The sequence below is a fragment of the Rhipicephalus sanguineus genome, chromosome 1 (genome assembly GCF_013339695.2).
Source record: "Rhipicephalus sanguineus isolate Rsan-2018 chromosome 1, BIME_Rsan_1.4, whole genome shotgun sequence".
Taxonomy (NCBI): Eukaryota; Metazoa; Arthropoda; class Arachnida; order Ixodida; family Ixodidae; genus Rhipicephalus; species Rhipicephalus sanguineus.
In genome coordinates, this window is record NC_051176.1 from 185,625,967 (window position 1) to 185,643,165 (window position 17,199).

The following is a 17,199-nucleotide window of genomic DNA, read 5'->3' on the forward strand; positions in this document are numbered from 1 at the left end:
AGGCACCGACCACATCAACGAAGACAAGTGGTTATCCGCAATCAAAAGCCCCGATACCGGGGCTCAACTATGGGCTGTCCAGAGGGCCCACGATGAGGCGGTCGGGCTTGGCCTGACTGTCCCAACGTGCGAGCAGCCCGCTGCGCGCTGAGTCGTGCACCTCAGGACTTTCAATAAGTTTTGCATCCATCCATCCACTAGTCTTTCTGAAGGGCAAGCGTGTTGCAACATTGAAAACGTTTTATATGTCATATACTTTCTACTACTAACACAATATCCGTGCTGTAGGCTATTTCTTGACATTAATAAGAGAGGGGATAGAGCGTCCGAAAGCGCTGTCAGTGCTAAATATCTTAGATAACTGAAAGAGCGCAAATCGGTGCACTCGCAACCACACACACACAGACACTCTAGATAGTCCACCACACACAGCACTCACTTCCAACTGTTATAGTGCTCGTATTCAAGATCACATCATTATAGAAAGCATGCGCGACTGGTATCACGTCACTGAAGCCGCTATCAGGAAGCCATATGTTAGTCACAGCCTTAAATCTAAAAAAAAAAAAAATTGGGGCAGCTACGCACCAATAGTGCGAAGACTAAGGAAGTGGCGGAGCTCGTGGCGTTGCACTCCTCTTTTCCCTCCTCCTCACCCTCAATTCCCTTTCCCACTCCTTGCTATACTATACTACAGATGGCTTGCACTGACTTCACTGACACAGCCATGTTGGAGCACAAACATGATGGGACGCGAACTTTGTGATGTCACGTTAGAGTTATCAGTACATCGCATGCTGGTTCTTTCACTATTCATGCACAGAGGCTCAATAACGTTCCAGCGACGTCGTTATCACACTGAAGCGTGTAATCGCAGCGTGTTTATACTGCCTTGAAGTCATCTAAGCCGCCATGTTGGAGTTATGTTGTGCGTCCATGACTTCACGTGCAAGCTATCAATACAAGACAGCTCCACTAACGTGAAACCTGGGGAGGTGCGAAGCACCAGTGTTTCCTATAGGCATAGGCGTGCGCACAGGACGGGCAGGGGGGAGGGGGCGCCCCCCCCCCATACACCTAAGAGGGGGGAGCGCAAAGTCAGCCCCACACACTGACATAATAGAGAGGGGGGGGCGCTGCGACTCGGGGGGGGGGGGGCGCAATCTCAGCGCTATAACTGACATAACTGGGGGGGGGGGGCGCTGCGACTAACCTTCGCCCCCTCTGAAGAGGAACCCTGCGCACGCCTATGCCTATAGGGACACGTCATTAGCGATGAGAGGACAGCATCCTCTCATTATTACAGACAGCGTCGCAGACATCGTCCAGCGCCCATCGCAGAAACAGAAATGTTCCTGAGGCAACGCGCCGTCTTATATGCCACTCGGAGAAGCGCATGTGGCGCTGTCTCGCGCGGGAGAGCTAGCGTTCTCGCGAGTTTTTCCTGAGCGAACGCGCCGTCTTGTTCGCCACTTGCTTTACCGTGACGGGCGACGAAAGGAGACACCGTGACGGGCTACGACGACAGAAGACAGCGGCAGCCCGAGCGCATAAGGTGCTTCGCACCTAAAACGACACTTCCGCAGCAACGCACTTCTGCTCGTTCTTTCGAATGTAAAAGGCTTCTAGGGCAATACGTGCCGTCCTTGCGCTTTTGCCAAGAGGCTGCGCGTCATGAAACCGTGGCTGACAGCCACACGTAGGTGAGCGCGGGGGGGGGGGGGGGGCTATTGACCTAATAGGGGTGGTGCAAAGTCAGCCCCCACACATTGACCTAATAGGGAGGGGGGCGCTGGACTCTGGGGGAGGGGGGAACGCGATGTCAACGCCATACATTGACATAATTGGGAGGGGGGCGCTGCAAGGAACCTTCGCCCCCCATGAAGGGGAACCCTGCGCACGCCTATGCAGCCACAAGATGCGACATACTCAGCTAAGTGCGCGTACAGGTCATCATCATCAGCATCAGGCTGACTACGCCCACTGCAGGGCTAAGGCCTCTCCCATGTTCCGCCAATCAACCCGGTCCTGCGCTTTCTGCTGCCCCGTTATACCAGCAAACATCTTAATCGCATCTGCCCACCTAACTTTCTGTCTCCTCCTCACGCCTTTGCCTTCTCTTGGAATCCAGTCTGTTACTCTTAATGACCAGCAGTTATCTTGCCAAGTACAAGTATCTTCTTCTTTACTTTGTGTGCGTGCTCTCGCAATCGATCGTTTAAACCCGCAATCGATCGCTTTAGAAGGGAGTTGCTTACTCTATATTCCTCGGCAAACCAAGCGATGTCTAAACGATTGATTACGAGAGCACGCACTAACAATTCCTAGCCCTTCCTCTATGTGAAGATGGAAGTCCAGCGAAGCTGTTTGTTTTGTTTAATCACATTTAAAGTTTTCTTTCTTGACATAGCCATTCCCCTAGCAACGTCATCAGTTGCCCCTTGAAACCTATACTGGCCAGTAACAGACGCCAAGCGCGCCAAGTGCCGCCAGTATAACGGACGCCAGCATGAAGTGGCAGTCGCCAGTTCATGCACATGGACGGAAGGCGCGGCGACACCATATCTTTCCTCGACGACATTTACTTTTGGGAGGTGCTCCGGTACGGTAGGCTACACGCAGCCGTTGGTGATGGCAAACCGGGGCACATCTCCTTTAAAAAACGAGTCGCGATACGTCCCGCACACCGCCACTTGCTCGGAACAGTCCGATGACATACTGCCGGACTTTCGCCATTGCACAGTCACGGTGCAGTTGGTCACACACGCCGGAGATTGTGAAAATGAGTCCGGTGAAGCACAGACGATCTCGCATGCCGCACCACCGGCATAGGTCGGCAAACTCACTCATGAGTCGACTCACTCAGACTCACTCAGACTTAGATTGGGCCGTAAGTCTGAGTCTGAGTGAGTCCGCGTGAGTAAAGTTTTGGTGAGTTTGAGTCCGAGTGAGTCCGGCTGAGGAAAATTTTAGTGAGTCTAAGTCCGAGTGAGTTCTAAGCACAAAATATATTTCTTGGGTAAATATGAGTGAGCTCCCCTCCACCTTTTATTGCCGAGCTAAGGTCATATCTACTCATCTTCAGCGTTACTGTAAGCCTTATATCGGCTTACGCTTATACTCAAGTCTATTCACACATATGTCAACGCACGAGCGTTCATGCGCCACCTCGATATTTATTGATTTAAGGCCTGAGTTGTGTGTGTGTGTGTGTGTGGGAGGGGGGGGGGGGGAGTGCCATGACCTTCTCCCGCAAACTCTTTCACGGGAAGTTCTTGATGAAAATGTCTCGTGTGAGTCACGTATTTCATAAAATTGTCTTCACTGGATTGAAACCACTGATAACTCGAATTTGAAGGTATAAGATCAAAAGGCGTATCGTAAAGCACCGATTATGTGAGATATTAGCGTTAAAGAGAATTGGCGCGATGATCGAAAAGGCTCATTTTACGCTAACGGACTCATGAGTCGACTCACTCATGCTCACTCAGACTCAGGTCAAGCCGCGAGTTTGAGTCCGAGTGAGTCCGGTTTAGAAAAAGTTTAGTGAGTCTGAGGAACTTTAGCGCGGATGATGTGTTTTCATCAACATCTTGGGCACACTTTTTTACAGCGGAGCTGTTAAGCTTTTCGTTATTCCGTGTGGCGTCATCAGAAAACTCATCTCAGCTTGCAATAGCCTAGGTAAGCCAAGAAAGCTAATTAAGCCTAGTTACGCCAAGGTGATCTTAGCCCAGATTTATTAAGCTTAGTCAAGCCAGCCAATACAAATCGATAACCAATCAAAAGTCGAGGTAAGCCAAGCTAAAGCTAATTAAGCCTAGTTATGCCAAGGTGGTGTTAGCCCAGCCTAGGGCGTAGTCTTGTACATGTTCTGTGATATAACGTTCTGTCGCGCCGTACGGGATTGCTAGAGGCTTGTGTGATGGTCGGAATAGAGAACAGCAACCACTAAAGGCAGTGCTGTCAATCATTTTGTTGTCTGCTAGGCAAAGAACGGACACAGAACGGACGAAGACACCGTTCCGTCCGATAACGGTCTCCGGAGGACTTGGGATTGGATCGAAACGCAAGCGCTCGGGCCGGAGAATCAAATAGCCTGCTTAGTGGCTGGCTTAATCCAGCCTCGTGTTGATACTGGGTGCTATTCTGGACACTGTCGAATTCCGCCATATTGTCAAAATTTGTAACGGCGGCATTTTAAGCCAATCAGAGAGGCCGTAGCAGCCATCTGGGCCAATCATAGTTGACCCAGATGCATGGAGGAAAATTCTCGTGAAACGTCTCATGAAATTGACACCACCTAGCGCCAAATCAAGACATTAACACAAATAAATTGTTAAAGTCGTCGCGCTCTTCAATTTCAAGATTAGAAGAGCAATGGCTCCCAATATTTATGTTCGATTATAATAATTCTATGTTTCGTCATGCGTAGAAAACATTTCGGAATTCCCTGAGCTCGCCTATTGGTTTTTTCCTCCCTCTCGTTCTCTCGAGACGTTGCGTTCCGTTCTGTCACATAATGTGTACAAGATTGGGCCCCTAATTAAACTCAGTCACGCCAATCAATACCGATCGATAGCAAATCCATAGTTAATAAATACTGGTCAATAATCAATCAATACCCAATAAATCAAAAATGGCGCGAAATTCACGGCTATGCTCGCTTGAGCTTGGATACACGCTTAATACCGATCGATAGCTAATCTATAGCCAATCAATACTGATCGATAACCTATCAATACACTAAATTTTATGGAAATACCGACAAACGCATAGCCATGCTCACCTGAGCTTGGATACACATGTAGGACTGATCGATAGCCAATCGATAACCAATCACTACTGATCGATAACTAACCGATGCCGAGTACGACCTCGACGAACCCAGACGAGCATCACTTGGCCAATTTGGACTTCATCGGGCCAATCCATACCGATCCATAACCAATCAATACTGATCGATATGCAAAACTAATGGAACACGATATTGACTCCGGCTAGGCATGACCGTAACACATGCGAGCAAGGACTGGGAAAGGGAAGCGAGGGTGAGAATTAGGGAAAGGAGGAGGGCAACGACACCAGCTCCGCTGCTTCCTCAGTCTTCGCGCCACTAGTGCGTAGAGCTACCCCCCTTTTTTTCTTCCTTTTTTTTGCCATATCCTAGTCACAGACAGCTTCGCTGTAAAGGCTCGTTCGCACCTGCGACTAGCAATGGTCGCACGACCAAGTTTGTCTCAAAGCGACTGGTCGTTAATGGCTGCTGTGGTCGCAAAGCGACTGCTTTGGCTCAGTCGTGGAACTGCAGTCGCAAACCTCTGAACCAGTCAAATGTGCAGGAACAGGACGTCTGCTTATTTTACGGGACAATGGCAATGCGATCATATGTGAATTCTGTGTACCGACGCGTATAGATCGCACGCAGGTGTGAACATCGGTCGCGTAGAGTCGCTTTTTGATCGCCAGTCGCAAATGGTCGCGCCACCGGTGTTAGTCGCAGGTATGAATGAGCCTTTAAGTTGTTCTCTGCGGAAGTGTAGTTTTTTAAATTCAAGGCTGTGACCTACATATCCTGGCTTTCTGATAGCGGCTTCACTGACGTGACTCCAATCGCGCATGCGTAACTTTCTATAATGATGTGATCTTGCATACGAGTGCTTTGTGTGATGTACTATCTATAGTCGGATACAACTTAAGAAGTCCGGAGCCCAGAAGACCGATGTGCGGCAGCCGATTGCCTCCACGACTAAAGGAATAGTCCCGCCAGGGCTGGGCAAAGATACATTGAAATTGTATCGCGATACGATACAAGATACTCTGGCAAGAAGTATTTGAGATACAGATACAAGATACTCCCCGAAAAAATGTATCCGATACGATACTTCCCAATTGTATCTTAAGATACTTCGATACATTTGCAAATTTGCTATTATAGATCTCTATAATGAAGCAGCAAAGGCGTATGTACAAAAGCGTTGACTTGAAAATTTCGTAACTGCGACCAACTTTGTTTAATTGTAATGCAATATCTGACTGCATCCCGAAAGTTCTGTCATTCTTGTTCAAAGCCACTTCTTACACCCTGCTCAAAGCATACCAGTTTCATTCAGAAACAACTTATTGGGATTTGTTTGGCTGCCTAACCGACAGCTCCTTATACGCGGCGAGGTCAGCTTTTTTCGCTTGACACTTTCGTAATTTCGTAAAGCGAACATACCTGAGTCAAATAGCAAGGTGGTTCCGTATTAAACAACCACAGTCATCACGTATGCAGTGTGTTTCACGTAAGTAGAACCAAATATTTATAAGACAAGTGGTTAACTGCGACTGAATGAAACCAATGACATATGGTTTACCGTAATATGGCACTCGTTATGGCATTTTTTATATTGCGCCTAAATCGTTGATTAAAAAAGCTCAGTCATGGAACATTTTTAATATTCATTTTTGGGCCGAGTGCGTTTCGTCACGAATACAGCGCATTTAAAAACGACCAATCGATTTTTTATTTGCGTTGTACACAGTGAGTGGTGAATATTTTCCGGCTTTTTAAATGGAGCCCTCGAACTTGTGAAATAAAATCGCGTGACTATGCTCATGCGCTACCGTACTGCAGCGCTCAGAAACGTGCTTCGAGCGAAACAACCGGCGCGCGGACCGTCATGCTATCGCTTCTCATGGACGGTGGCGTTTGCTATGCCGTGTGCGGCCTTAAGAAATGTTGACGCACTGTGAAGCCGATACCTAAAGAAGCGGCCGCTCATTTCACCACGGTCCACGCGCCGGTTTGGTCGTTTTTGAATGCCCTCTACAACCTAACAAAGTGCACTTGGCCCTAAACTGAATATCTGAAGTGTTGCATATTTCATCTTAGTGAATTAAGGAACTAAGCGCAATATAAAAATACGCTAACGAGAGCCACATGACGCTAAACCATGTAGTTGGTTTTATTCGGTAGAGGTTAACCACTTCTTTGTAAATATTCGGTTCCAGTTACGCGAAACACCCTGTATAAACACGATACAGGTGGCACCTCTAGAAGCTATGACAATAGAGCATGATGTACCGTTCACTTAGATGTTACGGTCAGACAGTAGAAAACTGATTGCCTCAACTTAGATGTTAAGGACATAAAATTGAAAAAAAAAAACGTTCCGATGGAATGTAGTATAAAGGGGCTCGTGGGGACGCTCATGAGAAAAACGGAGTACTTTGCACTATATTCTCAAACCCCCTTCCTAATATTTTTTAAAGATTTCTTATGTTTTGCATTATTGTAATGCAAACTCAATTTCGCTATTTTACTAAATCGTATAAAGCAGAATTTTTGTTACTGCATACTCTACGCACGCTCAGATTATTTAACGTCCTTTCACTCAGACAGTTAAAAAAATACGACTAAAGCAAAGAACGTATTTTAGCGGCTGGTTACAAAAGGCGTATAACAGCAGGGTTGCCAATGGTGGCTACTTTTCGCCAAATTGGCGAATTGGAGAGGCCCGTGGCGACCTAAAATTATGAATGGCGACATGGCGAATTTTTGGCGATTTTCAGCTTAGGTCTCCACTGAGTTATGCATCCTAAGCTCAGTGCCTTCCCAACGAATGAGCGGCACTATTCTCTGTATTTTTCTGCGTTTTGAGGTGCACATTGCGCTCCGTTCTGCATGTCCGTCCTCTAACTCGTGTGTATCTCCTCAATTCATCTAGATGCTTCTAATTCAATCCATCTAGATTCATCTGGATGCTTCAGAGCTTCGCTAAAGTTTCGCTTTTGAAGGGGCTAGATGACGGGTTGGTCGTGTGTTCCGGCCATTTGTTCCGCCAAAGCTCCAACTATTCTGAATAGCTTGGCGACCTATTCACCGCTGCAGTATCCCCTAATCGAGCTCGTATAGTGAAGATGGGCGGATACGCGGGTGTTCGTGCAATAAAAAATTATTTATTCAGGCATTTTCTACTGTTCTCGGTGAGCGTGTGCAATGAAAACAATTGCTATATAACATTTTACAATGTCTACCTGTTCAATTATAACGCACTGGATTGACGCGGGTAGATATAAGTGATTATATATGAAAGGGACAGTGGCATCCGGTATCATATTAGTTCACACTGAAAGGTATAAGACTCACTAATGAACGATACCTGTAAGAATTCTGTCTTACTACTTTCAATAAACCTGTTAATCCTTTTTTTCATATAAGGGGATGTTAAGCTGTCTACAAACAACGCCTTCGCGGTTTTCGCCCAAGGTTTACCACACTTTTACCTTTGAAACAAGCGGACAGGGATGGAAGGATATCATGAGCGTTTTATCCTTTCATATTTGCGCCGCCGCGCACATCTTGCGGCTAGTCGGAGAACCAGGTGCACCAAGCACTCCCATGGTGAAGGGGCGATGCGCCTGGCATTGAGAAATGTCAATATACTTTAAGGGCTTTGAATGGCATTGTATTCTACGGGGCTATACATCAGTGGAAGTTCTTATTACTAGGATATGCCGCACATATCTAGAATGGCGACTTTTTTGGCGAAATTTGTAAAAAAATGGCGACTTTTGGCGACTTTCTGCTCGTCGTTTGGCGACATTTACTCGAAAGTCAGTGGCGACCCTGTATAACAGTAAACAGATGGGCAAGAACTATACCGAGGCCTACGTAATGCATGTAATGCTAACGGAGTACAGCAAAGAGAGCAATTGTGCTATAAATCAAATTATCATTAAAATAACTCCTTCAATAATTTAGCAGGAAGAACAATGATACAGTACGCCAATATATCTACTGTTACGTAAATGCTTGTTCTACTGCATCTAGCATCGGCACCGGTGGTGTCATGGTTGTTAGAATCTCATTTGCATATAAATCAACCTCATCATCAAGCTTACATCCACGAAATCTTTCAAATCGCTGATGTGTGATAGCCGCGAGACGTAAATCAACCCCAATCTTGCATTATTGAGACTTCGCAATAAAGCACCACGCAAGACAAACTTCGATAACGACACTTTAGCGGCATCAGAATTTGAGCGAAAGACGCCGCACGCATTGGAGTACTCAGCACAGTACAGTGGCTACGAACAAATGTCATGGCACCGACACAATTAAAAAGAAAGAAAACATCGAGAGAAAAACGCCGGCTGCGTGTAGACGTTCGCGCGCCTGTTCTTGTCGAGGTGGCTCGAGTGCCATCACGTGAGTCTGCTCCACGAACAGCGACGCGTAGACCTAATCGCCTGTGCTCGCTGGAGCACTCTAGCAGAAAGACCAAAGAATGTCACTGTCGTTATTCTAAAAAGACAGGGCGTGCAAACACGGACACAAGAAAGAAGTCTGGACAAAGAAAGAAGTCTGGACACCACGGCGTTTGTGGTGTCCAGACTTCTTTCTTGTGTGCGTGTTTGCACGCCCTGTCTTTTTAGAATGAATACTTACCAACTAGCTCAGCTCTCTGTTACTCTAAGCGTCACTGTCGTTAGTTTTACCTTATTCTGGTGGCATAGTGGCAGCAGTATGACCTTGAGAAGCGGAGTTCAGCCAACGTTTATTGTTTCGCACGGTCAGTATTTTGTATCTTTAGATACACGATACATTATTGAATGTATCGGAATACAGATACAGATACTCGTTTTGTAAGACGTATCGCGATACAGATACAAGATACCCAAAGAGTATCTAAGATACATGTATCTTCGATACTGCCCAGCACTGAGTCCCGCTCATGCACTCAGAAATGTTCTCCGAAGACGGGGTCACCGGCCGTCCGGCTCATGACGTCAATCTGGAGTGCGCGGTAATTGGGTGCAGTCTTGTACGCATCCGCCTTTGAGGAGCATATGCCGCGGACTTCTAAAGTTGTATCCGACTACAGTGTGTCTGTGTGTGGGTGTGTGCGTGGCTGTGAATGTGCCAAATTGCGCTGTTTTAATTATCTAATATGTGTTACCAACTAGCCCAACAGTAAGTTTCCTTTTTTTTTTAATGCCAAGTATTGCCGGGGGAAGCCCATCGTTTTGTTTTTTGACCGTGAGGGCGTACAACAATGCACACATTATGCCGTCAACATTATTCTGAAGCCTACTCCTTGCAAAGTGTATACAACGTCAATCACGCAAAGCGGAATAGTTACACAGGTTTGGCTTCGTTGTGTTGATTTCAACGGCGCCCCCACTTTATTGGCACAGGCAATGAAGCTGCTGACAGTCTTATACTGACTATGCAATTGAACTTGACACCAGGCTCCGAAGCGCTCGTAAAAAAGTAGTCAGTGTTTTTCACTCTTTCTGGTCTATACACCGATGAACTCTTTGTAGTGCCTTACAGAAATGAAACGTTCTTACTAAATTTTAAAAAATGTTTTTTACTGGATCAGGTTTAGTGCATGCTGAGGGGGAACTCTGAAACACGGTGCAAGTTATAGAATGTTTTCCATCCTTACTGTACGCGTAGCATCAGATACTGCTTGCTTAGATGTCCCACGGTTTCACTACAGAGCGCAGGGCTATCATTTCGAGATTCAATAGAAAATGCGCCGCGCACTTACACAGCTGATTCGTCATGCCTCTGAAGGCCAGAGTTTAAAAAAAAATGGGGGTCCTTGTCTGTACAGTGTCTGGTGCCCCAATATACCAGATAGAATCTCGAGAAACTTTTAAAAGCGGCACCGCGCCAGCAGTATACGCTGTCTTTTAATTCCATCATGGGAGATTGTACTTGCCACGTAAGGCACGCCGACGCATTGTTTAGGCACCTGATTTTTTTTTATACTTCACCTCAGCAAATGGCATCTACAAAAGTTCGATAAGTAACGTTAGCACCGAACCGTTTCCCAAGAGCGAGGACTGTGGCTATAGCTCCATTAGTCCCTTACTCGGTCAAGCACTGTTAGACAGTATATATATACCAAACAATTTAGAGGTTAATGTCTCGTCTCATCCTAGCGCTCACGAGTAACCCAGATTCAATAAGCAAGTGACAACGCTCATCAACACCATTTGAAAGCTTCGTACAGAGGTGTGCGATTCGTGGAAGCGGCGCTTAAGTTCTCAGTCTGCTCCCTTTCAGCACGAGGGTTATTCAAAAGGTAAGGGCCGTTTGGTACCCCCCCCCCCCCAAAAAAAAATAATAAGTATTCGTTAGTAAAAATTTTTATTGGCTGGTTTAGTTTAGCACAAAACTACTTCACTTTTCTGTATAATCACCGTTAAATTCTAAGCATTTTTGTACCGCAGCACCAGTTTCTTTAGCCCCTCTGCATATAGATGCTTGCCGCCTGGGAATTCTTTGCTGTTTGAATTGGTCGGTAAGCATTTTTAGTACCCACCTTGCACACACTCTGTGATATATGCGCTTTCAGTTACAATCATGCAAATTGTAATGCGGCTGACAGAGGAAAATCATCCGACAGCCGACTAACTGTCAGTCGTCGATCTAATCGCAATTCCCGGTCCACTTGTTGAACAGTGTCATTGGTCTGGATTCTGGCCCTTCCACTCCGCTCTTCGTCATGCATATTTGTCGGGCATTTGTGAAGTCTCGACACCATTTTTATTACCTTTACTCCACTCATCACTTCATGTCCATAAACTAGGCACAACTCCGCATAAATTTGAGAAGCTGATGATCTTTTTGCAAGCAAAAATCAAATTACAGCTCGCACTTCACAACAGGCGCGAGCAACGATTTTCGCAGACATTGTCGTTTGCATTACCCGACAAGCAGACGGCTACTGACTAAAAACCAGACCCGTAGCTAGGAATTTTTTCCGGTGGGGTGGGGGGGGGGGGGGGGGGCACTTGCTGAAAGCCTTGAAAAACACCTGTTTTTATTATTTTTTCGGTAAAACACCCCTCTCCATCAGAATTCCGGGGGGGGGGGTCTCCTTGCCCCCTCCCCCCCCCCCCCTGGCTACGGGCCTGGTCAGAACAATATCTTCAGTACCTTCTCGAAGAATTAACAGATGGCGCTGCACAAATGAATCTTCATTCTGACGTGTAAATATTTAAATATTAGCGAACGGCCCTTACTTTTTTAATAGCCCTCGTATTTGTTTCACTTGTTCGTATGCGCTTCTCGAACGTTGCACTCCCGCCAATTGCTCGCCTAGCGTACTGATTCGTTTAATTATTAGCAGACAATTTATTTTGCAGCGTGACGCTCGTAAGAAAGTGCCGCTCACTTTTACACGCTATCCGTGCGCCCGCAACCCACATAATTTTCATCCTTCTTCTGTGATTAAAAAAAAATGCGAAATAGCCTTCACGGCGCTGTTTTTTTTTTTTAATACAAGTGAGCCAATACCAGCAAGCACTTACATGCTGGTGTCTTTTGTGTGCCAAAAGGTGAACATGAAATATCGCGATGTGTCACCGTAAGTGCCTATGAGCAAGCAGTTATATGCTGATGGCTATGCCCATGTTTCAGGAAAATTCAGCGAGCATTGCGACATCTTCATCAACGAAAGCAAGTGCAACACTATCAACCGAGACCTGTTTGAGCTCATGGACATCCACATAAGCCCTCTGGAGGTGAATGCGTTTAACATCATATGGCATCTGAAGCCGCAATTCATAAGTGCATTTTCTATTTGCTAAAACAAGAAACGTAAAGCGTGTGAGAAATGCTTGCAAGTGAAATGCAGAAATCGGAGAATGTCATTCGCAACAATATTCTTACAGAAATTCTTATTATTATTTGCAACAACGCTGAGCTGAACTGAATTAGTGGCTCGATAATATACAAGCAGCTGCATGGTGCAAGAGTACGATATGGCGTCACGATCTGTAGAACACCACGCACATTACAAATCAGTTCTGTGGAATCCCGCAAGCCGGCGGAAGGGTTAAGAAAGGAAAATCGACAACCGCCCATTTGTAGCACGAAGCCACATGGAAATCCAAGAAACCGAGCGTGGGCCACGCAGTAATGTTGAATGCGCTATTGTGGAACCAGCACAGTGCACATATTTTATGACAACAACCTGTCGTTCGCCTTATGCGCGCAACGAATAATAGAGATTTTTAGCAAGTGACGGAAATACCGTACGCAAATACGGTAAGGCATTACGGTAGCGTTCCTCCTTTCCCGCTGGTTGTGCTTTTGCCGCTCCCCGTTCCAGTGACAATGCGTACCCCAAACGACAGGTGTCTCGTTAACAACGCGTAGGCTGACGGGCATCAATGAGGCGTGACAACCCCACAGCAATTTTTGAAAAAGCTTTTGTGGTGTTGGATTGCCTTCACCCAACGTTGCCTTCACCGGCGGAAGGTCGACGACCTGGAAAGGAGGACCGGTAACGTCATACGGTAGTGTATTTGCGTACCGCATTTCCGTATCTGGCTAAAAACCTCTATTAAGTTAACAGCGGTCACGGACGCGCACAACAAGCAAACCGCAGTTTTAGGGTCATTGCAAAAGTATAGCGCGAATCAATGCCGTAAGCTGGTTTAATTACATATACATACCCGTCAAAAGAAAAAAGTGCAGTCTTTCACATTTTACTTTATCTTGTCATTTCATCTGACCACTGATAATGTGGCAAGATTGATGTCTTATAACCTCAGACTGAAACGACGCGCGCCACTCATTACACAACTTGCTCGTTTTACGGTGACCAGGCTTTCATCGTTAATTAGAACTAACAGACAGGAAAGAATATAAAAGGGAGAAGGCAGGGAGGTTAACCAGGCAGAGGCCGGTTGGCTACTCCACGCTGGGGGAAAGGGAAGGGGAGTGGAAAGGAAGGTATAGGGGACGTTATTTGTAGTAATTATGATGTAAATGTGAAGAAGATAAAGAGGAAGAAAAGAAAAGTTTATCTTTTCGTCCACAAACTTTCTTCATACTTACATCATAATTACTACAAATAACGTCCTCTGTACTTTCCTAGGCTTTCTTGTCTTTTAGTTCTAATTAATGTTGTGTCTAGCAAAGAAAAAAAGAGCCCTTAAAATCCCATTTTTTCCTTCAGGCTTGCATCGTGTGGCATATGCGTATCTATAAAAAGGTTGGGGGGTGGGGGGTCCGAAACCTGCTTCCGAGAAATTGTTCAGTTTGTATGCGTACATGTACATGCGAACATACAAAATACACACACGCACTTACTTGTAAAATGGTCGAACCCCCCCCCCCCTTCAAATTATATCTCCAGGCACATGCCCATTCGAGTGGCCCACTCTTCCACTATTTGCTTGTACGCTTAATAATCATTTTAAGCCGTTACACATAGCCATAGCTTGATATGACCGTTACATCCAGAAGGCATGGGCCAATTGCCGCTAACCACTGAGGTGCCTCGACGGCTGCCCATAGCGAACAGCTGACTCAATGTTAACCCCAACGTCACGAGGCAACTCGGTGGCAGGGCGTCCCGTACGTTTCCGCCTAACTCGACAGACGTCACGAAGGACTGTACGATGTTATTCCTAAAACGCACAATGACTGCGTAGCGCACACCCACGCTGGGGCCGCAAGCGTCGCATTCGCTCAGCGTAGTGAAACAAGGCGTCCTTTCTCGCACGCCGAGTGCAAAATAAGTGCCGAACACGAGGCTAAATGCTAAGTTTACCAGTACATGTCTCGAGCAATTTCATAATTCATAGAGGGGGCACATAAAATTGAGAACCCCGACAAAAGAGTTCATCGTTGTGGGTTAAGCGTAGATGAATACGAGAGTTCCGAGTGGTGCAAATACGTATCATTCAAAAGCACCTGTGGCCTATTCTTCATGGATATATAAAGATTACCTGTCCGCGATATAATCAGCCCGTTTCTATTCACAGTATACCGCAAGTTGTCTATAGTGTCGAATTAGCTTCTTTAAAATAAACATTGAACGATACACGCTCCTTGTGCGTCCTTGTGTGCTCGAGCATGCGTTGTTTAAGCTGTAGTTTTATCCTTTTTTTTACATATCGGCACCCCATGATGTCCAGCCTCCGTTCAACCGACCTCGGGACGTCCTGACGACAATATGGGGCGCCACGTGCCACCCCTGGGACATCATCGTGGCGCGCTCACACTTCTTTGCCGTCTCCGACGGCGAGTGGCTCGTGTTTGACAACATGGGCGCCTACACGCTCGTCAGTGCCTCGGGTTTCAACGGCTTTGGCTTCCCGCGTGTCCACTACATCACCTCGGCTGCATGCTTGCGGCTCGTGGAGTTCACGGTTGATACGACACGAGTGCGAAGTGGCTACGGACACCTCGAACGAACGCTCGAGCAGCGTCCACTATAAGGTTCCGGCATGCCGTGCACAAAAAACACCCGTACCCTGAATTAGTCACCGCAATGCGCTGCGGGTCTTCGCCCAACGCTGGTGACCTTTCATACCAATTTCGTACTAAGAAACAAAGTGATGCGAAGGGCTGAAGTGAGTGAAACAAAGAATAGCACGCTTCGTTTTTTCAGTCGCAAGTGGCGGCGTTCGTTACATCCATCTCAAGCACAACCAGAGGCAACAGCAACGGCAGTCTATGCATATAAACTTGCTCAAACTCAACCACGGTGTCTGGCCCCATTGCATGCTGCAGCGACGCTCTGCTTCGCCTATGAGAAATACGGACTGTTTCGGTCTGATGCAAGGTGTTCTGTCTATTTTAAGTCATCCTCGTACCTCTATTTGTGTCTCAGCATATATGTTCCATAACACTTGTGGGCGATATAGAGGGCATTTTTTGGACAATGCGTTTTTTTATAAGTATGCTTTGAGAGTAAAAGAAAAAGATTGATCAAAATTGGATCTGGGCGGGTTACGTAATGCGAAGCACAGATAGCAGATGGTCAGCGACGGAATGGATACCAAGGGATGGGAAACGCCGTGAAGGACGGCAGAGGATCACGTGTAGGGATGACATTAGGAAACTTGCAGGCACAAAATGGAATCAGCTCGTGCAGGACAGGGGGAGACTATTGAGAGAGGTCCTGCAGTGGGAATGAGGGGAAATGCATCTGCCGTCTTTGCAGACGAATTCTCTGTCGAGGCGGAAACGCAGTGCCGTTGCTAAAACTATTTTGAACAAACTAACCAACAATAATTTGTTAACTTCAAAATTACCAAATTTAGGGCAGTTGTTTATAATGAAAAGTTCTAGGGCATCACGTTATATGGCGTACCCTATTTTTAGAAATTGAAAAAGTTTCACATAATTTCAGATATTCATCATCAAATTTCAAGGCTCCGAGTGCGCCAGGAGAGCGAAAAGGCGGCTGCTTTGTTATGTCAGAGTGGATTGCACTGTGACACTACGTAATGAAATTTAGATGAAGGCGCCTCCCGGCCGTATCTTGTCGGGGAAAGGGGCAAGTCATCTCACTTGCAACAGCGGACCGCTCTACCCCTAACTGAGTGTGATGTTTGGTGCTCATCTATTTCTAAACCGCAATTTTCACATTTCCTTTCACTGTACAGCGTAAAACTCATGGGCACCCATCGCGGCGTTTCTTCTTGCAGGCAATGCAACAGGCGAAAGATTCAGAAATAATCGGAGAAGTACCACACACAACAAGCAAAGAATAAGCGGGGCGCATGTCTAATTTAGACGGCTTGCCGTATTTCCGCGACGCCCATTCATTCAAATTTCGTCACTTGTCCGTCATGGGGCGTTTCCGTCTGGCTTACCAGAGCGGCCGCCATTTTTGCGCTCCCGGCGCGCTCAGTTTTGAAGCTCGGCTTTTTAAAATAACTAGTACAAGCCAACAAAAAACTTGAGGCTTCAGGCCAGCTCAACAGGTAAGGTTGGAACGTGCTGAAACTGCGACCTGCCCTCGCTTCGCATTCATCCACGCGCCATATCCGCTTGCAGTGCACACCTTTGTTCTCTTACCACAAAGGCCCACTTTTTTTAAAACGTCTCAAAATTCCTCAAATTACTAAAAAATTACTCAAAAGCCAGTTTGTATATTTACATTACGAATGCTTTTTTTAAATGTTACATTCAAACTTTGAAAGTGGCGGGTTTTATCCCGGCTGTGGCGGCCGCATTTCGATGGAGGCGAAATGCTAGAGGACCTGTACTTCGATCAGGCGCACGTTAAAGAACCCCAGGTGGTCGAAATTTTCGGAACCTTCCAGAGCTACAGCAGGCCTCATAATCATATCGTAGTTTTGGCACGTAAAAACCCCAGATATTATTACTTTGAACCCTCAAGTTTTAAGCTCTAGCGTAATGTACTCGGACGTGTGGATAAAGCTAATAAT

At 46.3% G+C, this 17,199-nt stretch overlaps 1 pseudogene; it reads left to right on the forward strand.

Moving 5' to 3' along the window:
- LOC119403643 (ornithine decarboxylase-like) overlaps positions 1–15,736 on the forward strand; it is a 79,624-nt pseudogene extending 63,888 nt beyond the window's left edge.
- Positions 15,737–17,199: the final 1,463 nt, after the last annotated feature.